The 10,690-nt window shown below is 38.8% G+C and overlaps 1 protein-coding gene across 5 annotated transcripts in view; it reads left to right on the top strand.

Moving 5' to 3' along the window:
• TMTC2 (transmembrane O-mannosyltransferase targeting cadherins 2) overlaps positions 1-10,690 on the top strand; it is a 466,566-nt gene that overhangs the window by 130,968 nt on the left and 324,908 nt on the right. For 2 of the 5 annotated variants that reach the window (XM_017871704.1, XM_017871705.1), the window contains exon 2: positions 1,261-1,357. The exons of 2 other annotated variants lie outside the window; for them this stretch is intronic. The gene's annotated coding sequence lies outside the window, so the exon portion shown is untranslated. Of the gene's footprint in view, positions 1-1,260; positions 1,358-2,946; positions 3,027-10,690 lie in introns of those variants that run through there. One more of the 5 variants, XM_017871702.1, reaches the window with a different exon arrangement.

Below are 10,690 nucleotides of genomic sequence, written 5' to 3'. Positions count from 1 at the left end.
TTAAATTATTATATTAAATATTAAAACATGATTTGTAGGACTAAAAACAAATTTTAAAAATCATAAAATCACTTAGAACAACCTCTGTCCCTATAATAGCAACTTTCACTTTTGATTGTTAGATTTAACTGGTATATGTAATCTAGTTATTTGCTGTCACACTGTAAATTCAGTTTTTATCATTCAGTGACAAATTTTCACAAATATGTCAGATGAGTACTTTATATATGTATATATGGATCATTATGTATATATAAATATTCCCCAAGCCCACTGTAATAGTGTGTATCAGTATCTCTTTCTTTTAATGTGTGTGAACTCAGCTATGTAATACTTATGACAATATGTATAGTTTTAAATATTCTAGCATCTCTGGCAGGTACTATTTTCTACTTGCATGCTTATGTTTATTTGGAACTCACTACTCTGTAACAGCAGCTGGTTATGTTCCTGGGCAGGTTTAATAGCCGTTCTGTAGTATTGAGTCAAAATGTTCTTCCTTTTACATTTTTCGTTAAGTCTTGTAAAGCCGCACAGAAGTCAGCTACTCTCTTTACCAAGTGTTAACCTTTCATATATTTTACAGGAATGATTCTATCCCCACTTAAGATTTTCTCTTCGTGGGTTAAATATTCCATTTCGTTTGTTCAGGAGTTTCTTATTTGGCCTTCTTTCTAAACCCTTAACCATTCTGCTCATTCTCTTCTTGACACATGCTCTTTAATCAGGGTGACATTTAAAATATGGTCCTCCACAGAGCACTGCTATGAGTCTCCTACCTCCCCAGATCTATAAACTATATTTATACAGTTTTATGCGCTTTTTTGGCAGTCAGTTTATGATACTGGCGTGGGAAATTTCTTCCCTAACCTCCCTACCCTTTTAATCTGTATTTCCTTTATCTGTTTTATATATAGCAATATTTTTAACCAAAAACTTACGACTGACTTTTATATATACTTATTGATTTCGTGTTTATGGACTCATTCATTTATGAATAATTTCAACAAATACTTACTGAGCTGCTGTGTGCCAGATATTCTAGTAGGTGCTGGTAGAAAGTGGTAAAGTATAGTACCAAACTTTTTAGTTTCCTCTGGTTTTAATGTTACGTGTATGATACCTTCAGAAGGAACAGGGAATAATAATGAAAATGATAATGATAGCCAGATTTTATAGCATGCTTAACAGTTGCTGGCGTATTGACCTCTCACAACAATTCTTAAGTCGCAAGTACTATTTATTATTCCCATTTTGCAGATGAAGAAACCCCAGCTTATTGAGATGACGATACTTGCTCATGGTGAGGTCATGGATGGCAGAGCTAGCATTAGATTCCAGTTAATCTGCCTGCAAAGTAAGTTTTATTAACCACTCTGTTAAGTAAGAAACAAGGTGTTACTAAATTTGAAGTAAGGGAAAAAATTTGTTTTTCACATGAATTACAAAGCCTTCCTGGAGGAAAAGGGCTTTGAAGAAGGGGAACTATCCATTCAAAAGAAACTATCGACCGCCGGGCGCGGTGGCTCAAGCCTGTAATCCCAGCACTTTGGGAGGCCGAGACGGGTGGATCGCGAGGTCAGGAGATCGAGACCAACCTAGCTAACACGGCGAAACCCTGTCTCTACTAAAAAATACAAAAAACTAGCCGGGCGAGTTGGCGGGCGCCTGTAGTCCCAGCTACTTGGGAGGCTGAGGCAGGAGAATGGCATAAACCCGGGAGGCGGAGCTTGCAGTGAGCTGAGATCCGGCCACTGCACTCCAGCCTGGGCCACAGAGCGAGACTCCGTCTCAAAACAAAACAAAACAAAACAAAACAAAAAAAATAGAAACTATCACCAGGAAGAGGCACTGAGGTGGAAAAGAATAAAGCACTAAGGGAGAATACTCTACGTGTAGTTTGGCTACACGGGGACATACACATAAGGCATGTGGAGGAATGCAAGATAGGAAAAAGATTAGAGACAGATTGTGGTGGACATCAAGTGCCATGACAAAATGAATGTGTTTTGTTGGTTTTTGAGCAAGAATGTTGAGCATAGTCATCTCCTGCCTTAAAATTGTTACCTTGCAGTAGTGTTCAGGGAGGATTATAAAAGAAGCAGGCAGATAGGAGAGAAAAAGAACCAGAATTACCAATCATGATTAGAAGGAACACAAAGGATAGACACAAAAGACAGGGTGTTGCTTTAGTTGTTTGACTTTAAAACCAAATGAATATTGGAGTAAGAAAGAAGTGGTAACTGAAAATCGAGACACTGGCAACAGAAATAGTCAGATGTGGTTGAGGAACATTATTTTAGGAAGATGAGGAATTGACCTTTACGTTGAGTTTGAAATACTACTGTGGAATCCGGTGGAATTATCTAATGAGCAGTTTGAGAATCAGTGTTGTAGCTCAGGAAAAAGTTGAAAATGGAGAAATAGACTTGATTTTAGCTGTGTAGAGGGGAAAACTGAGATACATATGGAAGTAAACATACAGGTGCTAAAGAGGATGAGTGGGTGTAAACCATATGACATCAGGACATTGGAGGTACTACCTTTAGGCTTAGAGATGACCAGTGGCATTTTCTGACAGTACTGTGTGACAGACATCATGTTTGTCATGCCTTGACTGTTTTAAGGACTTTGTGTGCAGTTTTCATGTAAGCTCCTGGTTCCTTCTTTTCTTTTCTTTTCTTTTCTTTTCCCCTTCCTTCCTTCCTTCCTTCCTTCCTTCCTTCCTTCCTTCCTTTTCTCTCTCTCTCTCTTTCTTTCTTTCTTTCTTTCTTTCCAAATTTCTTTCTTTTCTTTACAAATTTTAAAGGAACAAATAAGATTCCCTTGGGGGTTGATTTGACCTTACATTTAACATTTGAGGGGGAGGTATAGCTCCTTTGACATTCAGGGTCAATAATTGATTTCTTTCTTATCCTTGAATTTTAAAGGAATTATAGCAGTCAATCCCATTGTGGTTTATTCCTGGAAATCTTTCCTTCAAAGTTTATTGATGTTGGCATCTGTTCTACTGAAGATAAATACAGGTATTTTGTTTTTTGTTTTTTTGTTTTGTTTTGTTTTGTTTTGTTTTTTGTTTTGCTTATTTTATCCCAGTAAGAAGCAGGAATGAAAGTCTGTAGGCCAAAACATTAACTGTCCAGTGAAGGTGTGACCCAGCAAATCTAAAGAACTCAATAAACTTCAGGTTGACATGTTGAATCAATCTGAAAAATAATACTGTCCATTCTCGAGAAGGAATAATGGACTTCAATAACTTGTATTACATAGGATAAATCTTCACAGGTACGTGGGTTGAGGTACAGGGATTGGTTTAGTCTGAGAAAGTCTTTTCCTCTCTCTATTTTGTAATACTTCTAATAGACCTATTTAGCTTCACATCTCTTCTATAAGCAGATTATGCTTATCTTTGCATTTCTATGATGGAGCATAGTACTTGATATAGTAGTGGGTATGTATTAAATAATATATAAAGGCATGAATGAGCAAACTTTGTCTAAAAGAAGTTAAGGCCATTTATAAATTTTGTTGAGTTGAATGTGCTTTTTTTTTTTCTAATTCTTCAGTTTAGAAATGAACAGTGAAGGTTCCTATTTAGAGAATGCTCTATATTCTTTAAATGTGTAGACCTCAGGACATTAGGAAAACCTAAATCATTTCAAAATGAACGAATAAAACATTACCTAAAATTCATTCAGCAAAATTAAGCTTCACTTGTGAAAACTTCATTTAAAATTGAAGGCATCCATTTGATACATGTGTACATTGTATATACCACATATGTCCCTCACCTTAGAAATGTGTTAACAAGTTAACGCTTGTTAGTTCTTTGGGGGGCCAGAGAGTTTTTAGGAGACTGCCAGAAAGTCTCCAAAGCACTCTGGATTAGATGGTAACAGTGTTGATGTTTTTGAAATGTTGTGGCCTTTGAGACATAGCATGAGTTTGCAATAAGATAGAATATGTGTTTGCTACATTAGATTTCTATTATCTTCCCAAATGCATATGGAAGGTGTCTCCTTTACCTTGGGACCCACCAAAAACCTGCTGTTTTTCCACCAAATAATATTAGGCAAAGATTAGGAGTAGAGAGATTTTTTGGCCTATAGTGCTCTGTGAAAATGGAAAGGGCAGGCTTACAAGATAATAAACTTCCAATTACTGGAAATATTTATTAGAGATTGAAAAAATTTGAGAAGATTCTACATTAGAAGGAAGATTGGATAAAATTTGTGTAAGCAAATAAAATTTCTGCTTACTGCAGTCTGCACTGTAGAAATAGCTTAGGCTGAATTGGTGAAAGAGAATATAGCACAGTATGTGAATATAGAAAAATTCCTTAAGAGTCAGGAATTTTTCTTTCTTTTTTTTTTGAGAGAGAGATTCTCACTATGTCATCCAGGCTGGAGTGCCATGGCACAATCTCGACTCACTGCAACCTCCACTTCCTGGGTTCAAGTGATTCTCCTGCCTCAGCCTCCCAAGTAGCTGGGATTACAGACGCCTGCCACCATACCCTTGCTAATTTTTGTATTTTTAGGAGAGATGGGGTTTCACCACGTTGGCCAGACTGGTCTTGAATTCCTGACCTCAGGTGATTCACCTACCTCAGCCTCCCAAAGTGCTGGGATTATAGGCATGGACCACTGCACCCGACTAGAATTTTTCTGTATTCTATGAAAGTCTATTGGTTTTTGTTTTTGCTTTTTTACTTTAACCTAGTATCTAAGAATTTTTCTGCTTTTTTCTAAAGCCATTTTGTGTTTATTTTATTGTTATATAGTATTCTTCAGGAGTTCAGCCTATAGTTCAGTTGTTCTTTTTGATACAGTTTGGCCTATATCCTGTAATAATTCTTGAATGTGTTTCTGTAAGTGGAGTGACAGAAGGCCATTTGTGCTGTTAAAATCTGTTGCCCTTGGCAAAGGACTAAAAGGATCACTTTGTGTGTGTGTGTGTCAGTGTTTACTACTGGTGCCTTGTTTGAATCACATCCTTCACTGTTATTCATTAGGTCATTTGTGTCTTTAGTCATTAAACTTTGTCTCATTCCTCAGTGAGAGAAAGCACAGTGAGACCGTAAAAGATGAAACTGGCACCTCATTTACTTCATAATACGGAATTCACTGCTTCCAAAATGAAACCAAGTTGATTAGATGACGCTGATAACTGTTACCTTTTTAAACATTGGATCAATTGCCTTTTGTGTGTCTTCATTTTATCACCAGAGGGCTCAAGCTTGGTGGCACACACAATTTATTCTTGGCTGTGTATGTTGACCTTTGAGATAATGGAAAATTATTTTAGGGCTCTAATTTCTATCTCTTCTATCTTGGGTGGCATTTTCTGTATAGTACCAGGCAGCACCTTTTACTTTACACTTTAAAGGAAGGAATGAGCTACAACTTGGATTTTAAGATGGGAGTAAAATATCTGTTCTTTCCCCTTGTATCTTATCATTTAGTGCTGTATCTCATCTTTTCTACATGAAAATAGTTTTGCATTTTTGGACATGGAGCCTTACCATTTGGACTTCCCAGACCTATTTTTATTTCTTATTCCAGTACTTGCTGTGGAACTGCTGACTGGCTATTTTTTTAAAATATTTTATCTATGGAAAAGCAGAATTCCAAATACTTCCAGATAATGCATATTACAAAGAGTAATTTCTTTTGTCCTTGCTAATATTGTGCTATTTTCTTCTCAATATGTTTTCCATGGTAAGTCTTTGCAAAATTGAAACTGTTTCTTACTTACGGGAAGTCCAAAAAATGATGGATGACTCAACTTTAATGTCTGCATGCTTCTCAAGCATGTAACATTTTTGCCTGACTCTTTCCATGCACTTGACCACATGCCCTAGACCATGATTCAATAGAAAGGTTAATTGCAAGGTTCTTTAGGTCATTTTTTTTTTTTTTGAGACGGAGTCTCGCTCTGTCACCCAGGCTGGAGTGCAGTGGCCAGATCTCAGCTCACTGCAAGCTCCGCCTCCCAGGTTCACGCCATTCTCCTGCCTCAGCCTCCCGAGTAGCTGGGACTACAGGCGCCGCCACCTCGCCTGGCTAGTTTTTTGTATTTTAGTAGAGACGGGGTTTCACCGTGTTAGCCAGGGTGGTCTTGATCTCCTGACCTCGTGATCCGCCCGTCTCGGCCTCCCAAAGTGCTGGGATTACAGGCTTGAGCCACCGCGCCCGGCTCTTTAGGTCATTTGTAACAGTGAACATGGCTGTACATGAAGTATTTGTGTTTATTTCCTATGTAAATGTAAAGGTATCCCCTCATTTGATTGTGGACGTGTGGAAGACTCCGAATCTCTCAAATACCTCGTATGGGAGTGCCCACTAATAGTTGCTTAATGAATACTCAATGATGTTAAATAGTTTTTTATCATTTTCAGCCATCACTTAATTGCTCATATTCAACCTAGTAGAATTTTATGGTTGACATGAGGCTTGTTCTGGAAACAGATCCATTTTGAACCTTACGAACTACAAGCTAATTACAAGTTAATGTAATGTGAAAATAAAAAGTAGGTCATTTGAAGGCCAAGTGGGCAGTGATAGACTTTATCTCTAATCTGAAATACTTGCAGTGGATAAGCTTTCTTAGCACTATTGTGTATTTTTTTTTTTTTTTTTCTGTTTTTAAATTTTGGTGTGAAAAGATAACTTACGGACTACATTTACAGTAGGTACAAAGTAAGGCCTAACTTTTCCTAATAATTAGTCCAATGGGAATTCTACAGGGTTTAAGTAGCATTTCACATAGATTTTAGAATTATTGATACACATCCTAGATGAGAAGAAAATTCTAGTTTGACAGCATCTGTAGTATGGCTTAGAAATGACCATCTAGCCTCTGTTTGAATGCTTTCTTTGAAAGGAAAGCTACTATTAGAATACAATTTCTTTCATTCTTGAACAATTTTAATTTTTAGAAAACTTTTCTTTCAACTGAAAGATAATTTTTTGTTACTTTCAACTCGAATTGCTCTAATAATGGAACTCTTTATCAGATTGAACATTTCTAATTTTATAACTGTTTGGATAACATGGCTCTGAGATTTTTCTCTGGCATACTTATAGATAATCTCCAGTTTATCATGGCTCCTTTTGAAATGGGATATTCAGAACAAGACACTGTTCATGATCTCATAGTACTTTTTCTTTCTTTCTTTCTTTTTTCTTTTTTTGAGACGGAGTTTCACTCTTGTTGCCCAGGCTGGAGTGCAATGGCATGATCTCAGCTCATTGCAGCCTTCACCTCCCAGGTCCAAGCGAATTCTCCTGCCTCAGCCTCCTGAGTAGCTGGGATTACAGGTGCCTGCCACCACACCCAGCTAATTTTTTGTGTTTTTAGTAGAGACGGGGTTTCACCATGTTGACCAGGCTGGTCTCAAACTCCTCCTGAACTCAGTTGATTCACTTGCCTCGGCCTTCCAAAGTACTGGGATTACAGGTGTCGTGAACCACCGCGCCTGGCCCCACATAGTGCTTTGTAAGTGTATTAGTCAGGGTTCTCTAGAGACACTGAACTAATAGGATAGATGTATATATAAAGGGGAGTTTATTAAGGAGTATTGACTCATACAATCACAAGGTGAGGTCCCACGACAGGCCATCTGCAAGCTGAGGAGCAAGGAAGCTAGTCCAAATCCCAAAACCTCAAAAGTGGGGAAGCCAACAGTGTAGTCTTCAGTTTGTGGTCAGAAGTCCAAGAGCCCCAAAACTGAAGAACTTGGAATCCGATGTTCGAGGGCAGGAAGCATCCAGCACGGGCAAGAGATGTAGGCTGGGAGAATAAGCCAGTCTAGTCTTTCCACATTCTTCGGCCTGCTTTTATTCTGGCTGTGCTGGCAGCTGATTAGATGGTGCCCACCCAGATTGAGGGTGGGTCTGCCTTTCCCAGTCCCCTGACTCAAATGTTAATATCCTTTGCCAACACCCTCACAGACACACTTAGGAAAAATACCTTGCATCCTTCAATCCAATCAAGTTGACACTCAAATATTAACCATCACATTAAGGAAACTTTCTTTCTTTCCTTCTTTCCTTTCTTCTTTCTTTTTTTTTTGAGACAGAGTCTCACTGCAACTCCCAGGCTGGAGTGCAGTGGAGTGATCTCAGCTCACTGCAACCTCCTCTACCTCCCGGCTTCAAGCAATTCTCTTGCCTCAGCCTCCCGAGTAGCTGGGACTACAGGCACGTGCCACCACACCCAGCTAATTTTTGTATTTTTAGTAGAGACAGGGTTTCACCATATTGGTCAGTCTGGTCTTGAACTCCTGACCTCAGGTGATCTGCCTGCTGTGGCCTCCCAAAATGCTGGGATTACAGGCGTGAGCCACTGTGCCCATCCAGGAAACTATATTTCTGTGTTGTATTTTTATTCACTCTAAGTTTGTATTAACTTTTACAAACATACTATTGATCCTTAATTACCTTGCAAATAATTAAAACACTCATGTTTTCTGCCATTAACCCAGAAGTCCCTCATTCATTACTGGTGCGATTAATTTGTGGACCTGGATTCTATGTTTTTACAAAAAAATTCAAAAAATGAATTATGACTATTTTTTTACAGGCATGGTCTCACTCTGTTGCCTAGGCTGGAGTTCAGTGGCGGGAAGAACTCCTAGGCTCAAGCGATCTTCCTGCCTCCACTTCTGGAGTAGCTAGGACTATAGGTGCATGCCATTGTGCCTGGATAATTTATTTATTATTTATTATTTTATTTTATTTATTTATTTATTTTTGTAGAGAAGGAGTCTTGTGATGTTGTCATGGGGCTGGTCTTGAACTCCTGGCCTCAAACCATCCTCTTGCCTTGGTCTCACAAAATGCTAGGATTATAGTTATGAGCCACAGTGCCTGGCCAATTCTAGGTTTTTATGATCAAATCCATTAAATACCACCTCATTTGTTTTGATCCTTTTTACTAGTCTGTTGAAGACTTAAATCCTGACAAAGGAAATAGCAGAGTACCTTTTTAAATTTTATGCCATAAGCATCTCACAAAAGTCCTAGCCCAACCTTCTTTCTTTCATTACCATTTAATTTTTTGGGAACTAAAAGATTCATGATACCAAGTTTGTAAATACTATTTTAATTACCAATTCATGTTGGTAATGACTAATGATAACAGCTCTCTTTAAAATACAGTCTTCTGTTTCTCATATTTCTCATATGTTATTATGAGGAAGGTGTTACTTAGAAAGATTAAGTAACTTTATATTTTCATTTGTCCAATAATATATTCATTCCAAATTGTTTACTGGATTCCTGCTATGTGATAGATGCATAGGAGTTTGTAATCCCAGCACTTTAGGAGGTCAAGGCAGGTGGATCACGAGGTCAGGAGTTCAAGACCAGCCTGGCCAAGACGGTGAAACCCCATCTCTACTAAAAATACAAAAAAAGCCGGGCATGCTGGCATGTGCCTGTAATCCCAGCTACTCGGGAGGCTGAGTCAGATAATTGCTTAAACCTGGGAGGTGGAGGTTGCAGTGAGCTGAGATCGCACCACAGCACTCCAACCACCTGGGCGACAGCGAGACTCCATATATATATATATTTAAAAAAGCTAGATGTGTCCTCTGCCTTGTATCTCTTGCAAGCTACTGCCAAAAGCACTCCTTTGCAATGGCGTATTATTCAGGACTACAAAGAAATGAGCTATCAAGTGATGAGAAGACATGGAGGAACCTTAAATGCATATTACTAAATGAAAGAAGTCAATCTGAAATGACTATGTATTGTATAATTCTAACTATATGACTTTCTGGAAAAGGGAAAACTATGGAGGAAGTAAAAGATCAGTGGTTGCTGTGAAGGAGGGAGGGATGAAAAGGCAGAGCACAGAGGATTTTTAGGGCAGTGGAACTACTCTGTGTGATACGTAATGGTGGATACATTTGCCCAAATCTATAGAACATACAACACCAAGAATGAACTGTAAGGTAAACTATGGACTTTTGTGTAATAATGATGTGTGACTTCAGATTCATCAGTTTTAACAAATGTACCACTATAGCCCGAATGTTCATAGTGGGAAGCTTGTTCATGTGAGGGGCAGGGAGTATATGGGAACTCTCTCTACTTTCTGCTGAGTTTTGCTGTTAACCTCATAGATCTCTGAAAATAAGTTATATTTTAAAAGAGTACTCTTATATAGCCTATATATCCCCTTTTTTTGGGTGAGAGGGTTTACAAAGATTATGAGGGCTTTTTGAAATACCACACTAAAACTACAATGCCTATAACAAGGTATCCCTTGCTATCCGGGTCTTACTTAGCTTATCAGCCTGTGATACCAAGTAAAACGTTCTTTCAGTAATGTTGTGGGAAACCTGATTTTCATTGAACATTTTTTTTTTTTTTTTTTTTTGAGACGGAGTCTCGCTCTGTCGCCCAGGCTGGAGTGCAGTGGCCGGATCTCAGCTCACTGCAAGCTCCGCCTCCTGGGTTCACGCCATTCTCCTGCCTCAGCCTCCCGAGTAGCTGGGACTACAGGCGCCCGCCACATCGCCTGGCTAGTTTTTTGTATTTATTTTTAGTAGAGACGGGGTTTCACCGTGTTAGCCAGGATGGACTCGATCTCCTGACCTCGTGATCCGCCCGCCTCGGCCTCCCAAAGTGCTGGGATTACAGGCTTGAGCCACCGCGCCCGGCCAGTTTGGTTTTTTTTT

Source organism: Rhinopithecus bieti, unplaced genomic scaffold (assembly GCF_001698545.2).
Source record: "Rhinopithecus bieti isolate Rb0 unplaced genomic scaffold, ASM169854v2 scaffold_5023, whole genome shotgun sequence".
NCBI lineage: Eukaryota > Metazoa > Chordata > Mammalia > Primates > Cercopithecidae > Rhinopithecus > Rhinopithecus bieti.
Note: the sequence above shows the minus strand (reverse complement) of the source record. Positions and strands in the feature narration are given on the sequence as shown.